The sequence below is a fragment of the Schistocerca americana genome, chromosome 8 (genome assembly GCF_021461395.2).
Source record: "Schistocerca americana isolate TAMUIC-IGC-003095 chromosome 8, iqSchAmer2.1, whole genome shotgun sequence".
NCBI lineage: Eukaryota > Metazoa > Arthropoda > Insecta > Orthoptera > Acrididae > Schistocerca > Schistocerca americana.
In genome coordinates this window covers 305,039,908-305,050,444 of record NC_060126.1, presented here as the reverse complement: position 1 = coordinate 305,050,444, position 10,537 = coordinate 305,039,908, and positions in this window count along the sequence as shown.

Sequence of the window (10,537 nt, the reverse complement as noted above, 5' to 3'; positions counted from 1 at the left end):
AAATAGGTTATTAATTTTGTTGATTTAAAAAATTTATAAAAACATCAATTAAATCACTTTTTAATGGTCCTGAACAGAAAAACCGCAAAAAAAGCAACAATGAAATCGGTTATTAACTGCCGAGAGACTAGCTCCAGCCATTCCGTCCACCGTTATCTGCCAGAGGTTGAAATCGAGAAACAGCATCCTCCACAACAGACCGGAGTCTCAGAAGTCACACGGATTAAGATCAGGTGATGGGGACGGCTAGGCTGTGGTGAAATGATGGCTGATAATTCTAGCTTTTCGAAAAGGCTTCTGCGTCAGCTGCTTCACTGGCTTTTCAATGTGCGGTGTAGCGCGATCTTGCATAAAAATGATCGTACACACAAATCAACGCTGTTGGTGGGCAAAAGACTCTCATCTACATGGACATTCTGCAAAATACACTTGTCTGGCAGAGGGTACATCGAACACCATCACAATAATTCTCTATTATTCTAATCTCGAAAAGCGCGTGGACAAAACGAACACAAATGTCTTTCCCAGCCCGCTTTCATATCTCTGAGTTTACTTTGATGGTCGTTTCTCCCTAAGTAAATCGGCGACGATTAAATATTTTCCTTTTCGGAGGACAAAGTTGATGATTGAAATTTCGTGAGTAGGTACCACCGCAACGAAAAACGCCTTTGTTTTAACGGTGTCCAATCCCAACTCCTGTTTCATGTCAGTTACACTCCCTTTCCTATTGCTCGACAACACAAAACGCGCTGCTCGTTTCTGAACTTACTCAATGTACTCCGCTGATCCAATCTGGTGAGGATCCCACACCGAGCAGCAGTGTACGCCCCGATAGCTGAGTGGTGCAGTCTGCTTTCCGCAGCGCTGCAGCGAGGACGTCTTGTTTACGACCCGTGCGCTCGGTCGTGAGTGCCCGTAGTTGTTTACTACATCGTTGTCGCTAGTTTAGAGTCCATCACTACCGACGCAGCATGGCACAGTCATACAGACAAACCAACATCAAGATCAGTTTTCAACCTGATCATGCACGACCGCGAGGTTTTGAAGTGGAACTTTTTCTACGTGACGACGTTAAAATTGAACCGCGGGACATAATTGGTATCCATCTCTCCATCTCGATCAGTGTTGTCTACGTCAAGTTAGTAAGTGACGAGCTGTGCAACAGAATCGTGAGCGCACATGCGAACGATCTTAAATTCAAACATTCTGATGACTATATTGGGGCGGTCTCTATCGATCACGTGGGGCTTGGCCTCCGTACGATACGCGTCTTCGAACTCCCTTTCGAAGTACCACCGGACGTAGTCACCGCGGCTTTCCAGCCTTACGCCAGAGTGGTCAGCCATATGACCGAAAAATGGACCACCTCTACCATGTTCCCCGTTCTTAACGGGGTACGACAGATCAAAATTGATCTGACCTAACATGTACCATCATATGTAGTCATCGGCGGATGTTGGACGATCATTATGTATGACGGTCAGACGCACTTGCTCCGGTTGTGGCCAAGAAGGGCACGTCCGGTCGTATTGTCTCCGCTGATGGTTTACTCAAATCCCGACAGGTGAATCTATGACTCCTTCTACGGTGACGACCCTTCCTCTCAAATTATGCCGAGGTTGCAAGGGTAGCAATCCTTCCCGTTGTTGACCACATCAGTCCGATAGCCGCCCCCGATAGCGAGACCATGATGGACAGGCTATTGCTAAAGTATCCTTAGTTTATTACAAACTATATCTTTGTGCGATTGCAGCGCAAGACTGTGTAAATATTGTTGTCTAGAATACTTGCTTATCAGGTGATAAAAAGGCAACTAAGTTATGCTCATTTTCAAAAATATTGTGGTTTGGATTTCTATCATGAAAGTGAAAGTAAATTATGAATTACTCTAAGTGAAGTGAAGGATTAGCTTTTTCAATCAGTCTTTCCTATTCTAAAATAGCATTGACTAGTGAAACCAAACTAGTTTATGGGTCTTCATCATATTTTCCACCTATTAGGAAAAAAGTGAACTATTAATATTGCTAAGGAAAACTGAAATGTGTAGAAGAGTTAAAGCAGTGTATTTATGATATTATTGATGTTAATTATGTGTTTTTTCATGTCGGTCAAGATAAAAGCCCGTCATGTCCCAATTTAGTTCTGCACTTCAGTATTTGATTAAGTAATGTCCTTATTGGTAACTGCTGCTACACGCAGTTCAGGGTGCACTGTGTAACTTTGTATCCTGTTCGCTATTCAAAGGGAAATCTCAACGAAAGTAACTTCAGTAACCAATATTCAATTTTCTTAAACATATATTTCCATATTAATGCGCCTAATTGGACTGGCGACCGTTCATTTTTTTCATTCATTTAAGATTTTACCACTTTCAGTAACTCCCAAGGTTAAAGTCGGTCTGGTTTTCCTGTTAACTTGACCAAATTCAAAATTATAGTCCGATGCCTTTGTCCATTAGACACACGCGCGGTCAATCTTCTAAATCCTCTCAGAGGGTAACATTAGCATGTTTCACGTTAAAGTGATATACGTTAGTGTTATACATGGTTATCTGCCGGAAGTGACGACACGCGTGTCAGTACGGTACGCAAAAGCATCCTTATTACTATCCATTTAAAATTACCCCTTCTCATGAGTTGCCTCATTCTGTCCTACCAGTAAGACCAACATTCGCTCTAGAATTTCTTGCTCGCATGGAGGTGGACAATGAATGGTGAAGGAACATTCGGCGGAAAGACCAAGCTCATATCCATTTCTAAGGAGATGTAAATACTTCATGTTGCCTTAGTAGAGCTCAGCTTTGAGCCTTGAAGTAAACATTACAACATTATGGTAACACATTAGGATACACCAGCATAGTATGAACTCAGTTATAAAATATGGACAATGGATAGTCCGCTCTCTCATAAACCGGTACCCTTTCATTCTACTGAGATAGCTGTGTGGAGCGGCTTGACGGCATCGTTTATTGTGGAGGAGATGGGTATGATTACATGTACCGTCATTAATAAACACTGAGAGACATTCTGTAGATGTTATAATCAAGAACAGATGCCAACAGGTGTAGCTTAGTAGTAGATATCCTCACAGTAGTGAAGCAACTTAATCATTTAGGAAAAACAAGTCTTTCTGTGAAGACTAAATACCAATTAGATTCCTTTCAGAATATGCTGATGAAATAACTCCATTCCTAACGATCACATATAACAGCTCGCTCGACGAAGTTCCCTACCCAAAGACTGAAAAGTTGCACAGGTCACACTAATATTCAAGAACGGCAGTTGAAGCAACCCACTAAACTACATATTGTTAACGTCGATATGCAGCGGGATTTTGGAACATATATTGTGTTCGAACATCATGAACGGGTTATTGACACACAGTCAACATGAACTTAGAAAACATCGATCTATGAAACTCAAACAGTCCTCTACTCACACGAAGTGTTGAGTACTATTGGCAAGGTATTTCAAATTGATTCCGTATTTCTAGATTTTCAGAAGGCTTTTCACACTGTACCTCACAAGCGACTTGTAGTGAAATAGCGTGATGTGAAATATCTTCTCACTTATGTGACTGGATTCGTGATGTCCTGTCTGAGAGATCACAGTTCGTAGTAATTGACGGTAAGTCATCAAGTAAAACAGAAGTGATTTCTGGCCTTCCAAAGGTAGTGTTATAGCCCCTACCGTGTTAGTTATCTATATAAATGATATAGGAAACAATCTGAGCACCCGTCTTTGGTCTTTATAAAAGGTATTTATGTGTACGGTGCGAAAATTGGTGATTGACTCCAAATAATGAAAAGTGTGAGGTAACCCACACAATTGCTATGAGTAATCCATTAAACTTCGGTTACTCGTTAAATCAGTGAAACCTAAAGGCCATAGATTCCTAGGGATTATAATTACGAACAAGTTAAATTGGAAAGAACACGTTATAAGTGGTGTGAGGAAGGCGTTTTATTGGCAGAACCACTGAAACATGCAACAGAGCTATTAAAGAGACTGCCTACATTACGCTTGTCCGTCCTCTTTTGGAGTACTGCTGTTCGGTAAAAAATGGAAGTGAGCGTTTGGCGTCATTGGCCGGGAGGCCCCTTGCGTGGCAGGTCCGGCCGCCTTTGTGCCCGTCTTGTTACATTCGACGTCACACTGGGTGATCTGCGTGCCGGATAGGGATGAAACGAAGATCAAGAGAGCACAACACCCAGGCCTTGAGAGGAGAAAATCCCCGGCCCAGCCGAGAATCGAACCCGGGCCCGTAGGACGGTAATCCGTCACGCAGACCACTTTTTTTTTATTTGTCGTGTTGGGACGCAGATAACTAAAAACATGCTTATGGTTGAAGCAAAAGGCATAAAGAAAGAGAGCGAAGTGTGGGGCTAAGGAAGCCATGAAACAAACCCTGAGGGTGGAATCCATACCATCATTAACAGGTGCTACATTTTGCACCGGATAGGAAACAAAAACTGCGGAAAAATATGGTCTATACTTTGGGTTACGGAGCATTTTGTAATATCGTTCCTGCAAATAGTTCCAAAAGTCTAAAGTGTCCTTAGTGCCGTCTTGAAACTAATAATGCACCACACGTCCACGAAGCCACGTCATGGCATTAGTTTTCGTGTGTGAATAATACGTCTCATCCGGAAATAAGATAGTCTTGGGGTCGATATGATTCGGCGTTACTCGAAGGAAGTATGCTGACATTTGCCTCACTAAGTGCCACACTGCCGTAGATTCGCCACAGCTAAGACGGTGTTCATCGTTGTCTTGAACGCCACAGATCGTGCACGTGGGTGAGTCTACCATATGGATCGCATGTAACCTTGATCTGGTCACCTGCTTACCGTTAACAGTGATATACCACATCGCTGTGACGTCAGTGTCCAGAGTTACGTGATGAATTGTCCTCCATACTACTCGCCAGTTGACGTTCGGGTGCTTCCTCTCCACGACGTTATCGGGTCGTCCAAGTTGCAGGACCCGATTAGCCGTCTTTGCCGTCGCTGGTTGAGTCGCTGGTAATGCAAGTCGAACGTAACTGAGTTCGAGGTAAAAGACACCGATGTAGAAAAGCGAGGAGGGGACGTGGTGTATCGGCACAGGTGGCAACAGGGCGCTCGGTGCTAGTTCTTCTATTAACAAACCCGTCAGACTGTCCGGACGGCGGTGCCATAGCTTGACTAATGTGCTCACAAATAGGTCGACCGCTCTGTCATGAACGTGATAAAGGCCAAGCCCTCCCCGATCCAGGGGAAGGGTGAGAGTCTCATATTTTATCTTGAAAAGCAATTCTGAACTCACGAAGGACCCAAAAGGCGATGTGCGAACACTAAATGTGTGTTAACAAACTGGGTCCGTTGTACGACGTCCAGGGCTCGTAGACGGCATTTCGTAAAAGCCGTCGAAAGTTGTGAGCAGCAGTTCGTCGTATATCGTCTGTAAAATCAAAGCCGAGACATTTCAAAGTATCTCTGAGCTGTAAGGGGGTGACACTGTCCTCAAACAATCCGACCCCGATGTTCATCACTACCGATTCTGCGACGTTGATACGACTACCAGTGGCCATGCTATATGTCGCTATCCAATTCACTGCGCTAGCGGTGTCGTCGCCGTTGCGGATGACAATCACCAGGTCGTCAGCGTACGCTTTACATCGGTAAGTGTGGCCTCGTAACGTCATACCCGTTAGTCGTTGGCGCAGGCCGCATAGGAGTGGTTCCATGGCCACAGCGTAAAGTAAAGTGGACAGAGGGCAGACTTGGCGTATCGATCGAGAAATTGTGAGGGGCTGCGTAGGTCGGCCGATGTCGCGCCACGGAGTAGTCGCATGACGACAGTGGCGAATGGCTGTGGGTACGGCATACATTGGAGGACCGCTTCCAAATAGTCGTGGTCCACTCGGTCGAAAGCTTGGCTGAAATCGATTGCCGCCAGTGCACCCTGCAGACGACATGCTCTCGCAAGTGAGATCAAGTCACGATATTCACTGAGTGGTGTTTGAATATTATTGTCGCCTCATAATGACGTTCGATCGGGTGAGATAACGTTTCGTAAGGTCTGGCGTATCCGCGCCGCCAACAGGCGAGAAAAGATCTTTAAGTCGCAGTTCAATAGCGTCAACGGCGGTAGTCCTGCAGTCGTGAGCCACCGGACGGTTTTTGAATAGGAATAATCATCCCTTCCACAAGGGCGGCAAGGAGTGGCACTGCCGGGGATAGTAGTTCGCAACAGATGTCCATCCATCGGGTGGCTAATAAATATTTAAAAGTCCGGTAAGATTGCAAGGGGAGGCAATCAGGATCCGGAGACTTATTGACAGCTCCTTTTTTAATGGCGTCGATCACTTCTTCTTCGGTAATTTCTTCCATGAAGGCCGCTTCCATTGCCGAGGTGACGGTGTCGTAAATTGTCTCAGAGACGTCCTCCAGTGCTGTCGGATCAGGGGTCTGAGCGGAATAGAGCTGGTAATAATGATCGTAGAACGCTGTGTATATGTCTTGTTGCGTGGTGAGGCGACGACCGCCCTCTGCGTCGATGAAGCGTATCACCGCTCGTTGGCGTCGTTTACGTTCACGAAGTACGTGGAACATCGACGGGCGTTTGCTCTTAGTCCGATCCTGCGTCCTCGAGCGGTTGACCGCCCCCTCCAGGTGGCGCCGCATATTAGCGATGATCTGAGCCTTAGCATGGTGGACCACCGTTTGTAGTTCCGGAGATGGCGTCATAGCGTCGCAATCGCGCTGTACCCTGAGGTAGAAGTCGAGTGTATGTCTGCGCCAAGCAGCGTGGTCGCGACCGTAGGTTATCAACGTTCGCCTCAGTGCCGGTTTGGCGCAGTCCAACCACCAGCGGATCGTCGTGGGATATGCATGGAGGAGAGTCTCATATGAATGCCACATATCCTCAACGGCTTGGCGATAATCCAGGTACGACAGGTGAGCGATTTTTAATTTCCACTGGCTGCGGCTTCTCCACACTTGTTCCCGCCGCAGTGTGACGGCACAAATGTAAGCTGAGTGGCCCGAGAAAGCTGCAGGCCACAGTTCCGCATCCTGTGTTCCAGCGGCGAGCGAACGTGAGACATAAATCCGGTCGATGCGACTGGAAGAGTGACTCGTGAAGTGTGTGAATCCCGGTTGGTGGCCGTGAAGATATTCCCAAGTGTCCACCATCTGCACGTCTCGAATTAGCGTCTCGAGTTCCGGGCAGAGATTATATCGTGGGAGTAGGTCCCTGGGCGCCAGTACGCAATTGTAGTCACGTCCAAACACCAGATGGTCGTGGAGGCCTTGGAAGAGCGGGGCGACGTCTTCCGCAAAGAATCGTGAACGTTCACGACGTTTGTCCGTCCCGGAAGGTGCGTAGATATTGAAAAGGCGGACACCTAATACTGTGAGTGCCATTCCTCTTGCCCCAGGCAGAAAGACGATATCGTCCGCCACTATCCCTTCCCGAAGAAGTACAGCGACACCGCTGCCTGTGGGGGGACGCTGGAGAGACACAGGCATCGTAACCGTACATACCTGGGAGGTCGTCGAGTACACTTCCTGGAGAAGGGCTATGTCGATGGAAGCAGAATTCAACATATTCCGAAGCAAGCATAACTTAGCGTGAGTCCATATAGTCTTGATGTTTATAGTCGCAACGCGGTAAGTTTGAGGTCTATCCATAGCACCCGTGTTGGCCATCGATACCCTTGTAAGGCTGTCTCGTCACTGTATCTGAGGGCGGGAAAGGATCCACACTGGTGGGGTAAACTCCCCCGCGTGTCGTCCGACACGATGGGCAAGGAGTTTTCCTCACTGTCGTCTGCCCAGTCGCCATGAAATACCATCGGCTGTTGGTGGCTGTTTGTGACTGCTGCGGCATTCGGCGGTGACTCCGTCGGCTCTACTGATTGGGAATCGGCTGCGGCTGTCTGCTTGTAATCCTGTTGTTCTGTGAGGTCGGACGGACTGAAGCCGTCATCATGGCGATCAGTTGGGTAGGATGTTAGTGCGGCCTTTGTACCGCCGGTACCGTCGTCGGAGTATCCACAGTCCATGTCAGACGATCGCTGCAAACACTCGTCCGATGGAGCACGCCGCCGTCTCTTGTGTTTCCGCAGGGAATGCTGTTTACGGACGTGTGTTTCAGTATCCAAATGTGGGTGGATTTCGCCTGCTGCTCCGGTGTCTGGAAGAAAAGCCGCAGACGGCACAAGCCATAGGTCAATGTCCATCCTGGCATCCATGCCTTCTTGCAAGGTCGTCTGGTGATTATCTTCAGGTGGGGACGCCGTTGTAGAGGCCGGATCCGGTACTGGAGAATCCATCATGGTCTCGCTATCGGGGGCGGCAATCGGACTGATGTGGTCAACAACGGGAAGGATTGCTACCCTTGCAACCTCGGCATAATTTGAGAGGAAGGGTCGTCACCGTAGAAGGAGTCATAGATTCACCTGTCGGGATTTGAGTAAGCCGTCAGCGTAGACAATACGACTGGACTTGCCCTTCTTGGCCACAGCCGGAGCAAGTGCGTCTGACCGTCATACATAATGATCGTCCAACATTCGCCGATGACTACATATGATGGTACATGTTAGGTCAGATCAATTTTGATCTGTCGTACCCCGTTAAGAACGGGGTACATGGTAGAGGTGGTCCATTTTTCGGTCATATGGCTGACCACTCTGGCGTAAGGCTGGAAAGCCGCGGTGACTACGTCCGGTGGTACTTCGAAATGGAGTTCGAAGACGCGTATCGTACGGAGGCCAAGCCCCGCGTGATCGATAGAGACCGCCCCAATATAGTCATCAGAATGTTTGGATTTAAGATCGTTCGCATGTGCGCTCACGATTCTGTTGCACAGCTCGTCACTTACTAACTTGACGTAGACAACACTGATCGAGATGGAGAGATGGATACCAATTATGTCGCGCGGTTCAATTTTAACGTCGTCACGTAGAAAAAGTTCCACTTCAAAACCTCGCGGTCGTGCATGACCAGGTTGAAAATTGATCTTGATGTTGGTTTGTCTGTATGACTGTGCCATGCTGCGTCGGTAGTGATGGACTCTAAACTAGCGACAACGATGTAGTAAACAACTACGGGCACTCACGACCGAGCGCACGGGTCGTAAACAAGACGTCCTCGCTGCAGCGCTGCGGAAAGCAGACTGCACCACTCAGCTATCGGGGCGGACACTGCTGCTCGATGTGGGATCCTCACCAGATTGGATCAACGGAGTACATCGAGTAAGTTCAGAAACGAGCAGCACGTTTTGTGTTGTCGAGCAATAGGAAAGAGAGTGTAACTGACATGAAACAGGAGTTGGGATTGGACACCGTTAAAACAAAGGCGTTTTTCGCTGCGGTGGTACCTACTCACGAAATTTCAATCATCAACTTTGTCCTCCGAAAAGGAAAATATTTAATCGTCGCCGATTTACTTTGGGAGAAACGACCATCAAAGTAAAATCAGAGATATGAAAGCGAGCTGGGAAAGACATTTGTGTTCGTTTTGTCCACGCGCTTTTCGAGATTAGAATAATAGAGAATTATTGTGAAGGTTGTTCGATGCACCCTCTGCCAGACAAGTGTGTTTTGCAGAATGTCCATGTAGATGAGAGTCTTTTGCCCACCAACAGCGTTGATTTATGTTTACGATCATTTTTATGCAAGATCGCGCTACACCGCACATTGAAAAGCCAGTGAAGCATCTGACGCAGAGGCCTTTTCGAAAAGCTAGAATTATCAGCCATCATTTCACCACAGCCTAGCCGTCCCCATCACCTGATCTTAATCCGTGTGACTTCTGAGACTCCGGTCTGTTGTGGAGGATGCTGTTTCTCGATTTCAACCTCTGGCAGATAACGGTGGACGGAATGGCTGGAGCTAGTCTCTCGGCAGTTAATAACCGATTTCATTGTTGCTTTTTTTGCGGTTTTTCGGTTCAGGACCATTATAAACTGATTTAATTGATGTTTTTATGAATTTTTCAAATCAACACAATTAGAAACCTGTTTTATCCGATGTGGTACGACTCTGCCGTCGTTGATGGGCTTTTTAAAACTTACTTAACAGTGCCACAACTGTTGAAAGTCAAACTTGACTGCATCGTACTGCATTGTACGGTCGTTTGAGTAAGCATTTCACATCACAGTCGTATTTTTGCGAGTCGTCTGTCAATTCAAGTCGAACTTATTTACATTATGACGTTTTCAACAACATCTTGTGGGAATTTTTTTTTTTTTTTTTTGGTAAAGTTTACCGCTTATTTGATAAACTTTTGTTCCAATTTTATGTCACATGGAGCAGTGGTTGTTTTTTTTTTACAGCGATTTGAAGCTGGAATGTTAATTACAATTACGCTGCATTCGTAGCCGGCCGCGGTGGTGTAGCGGTTCTAGGCGCGCAGTCCGGAACCGCGCGACTGCTACGGTCGCAGGTTCGAATCCTGCCTCGGGCATAGATGTGTGTGATGTCCTTAGGTTAGAAAGGTTTAAGTAGTTCTAAGTTGTAGGGGACTGATGACCACAGATGTTAAGTCCCA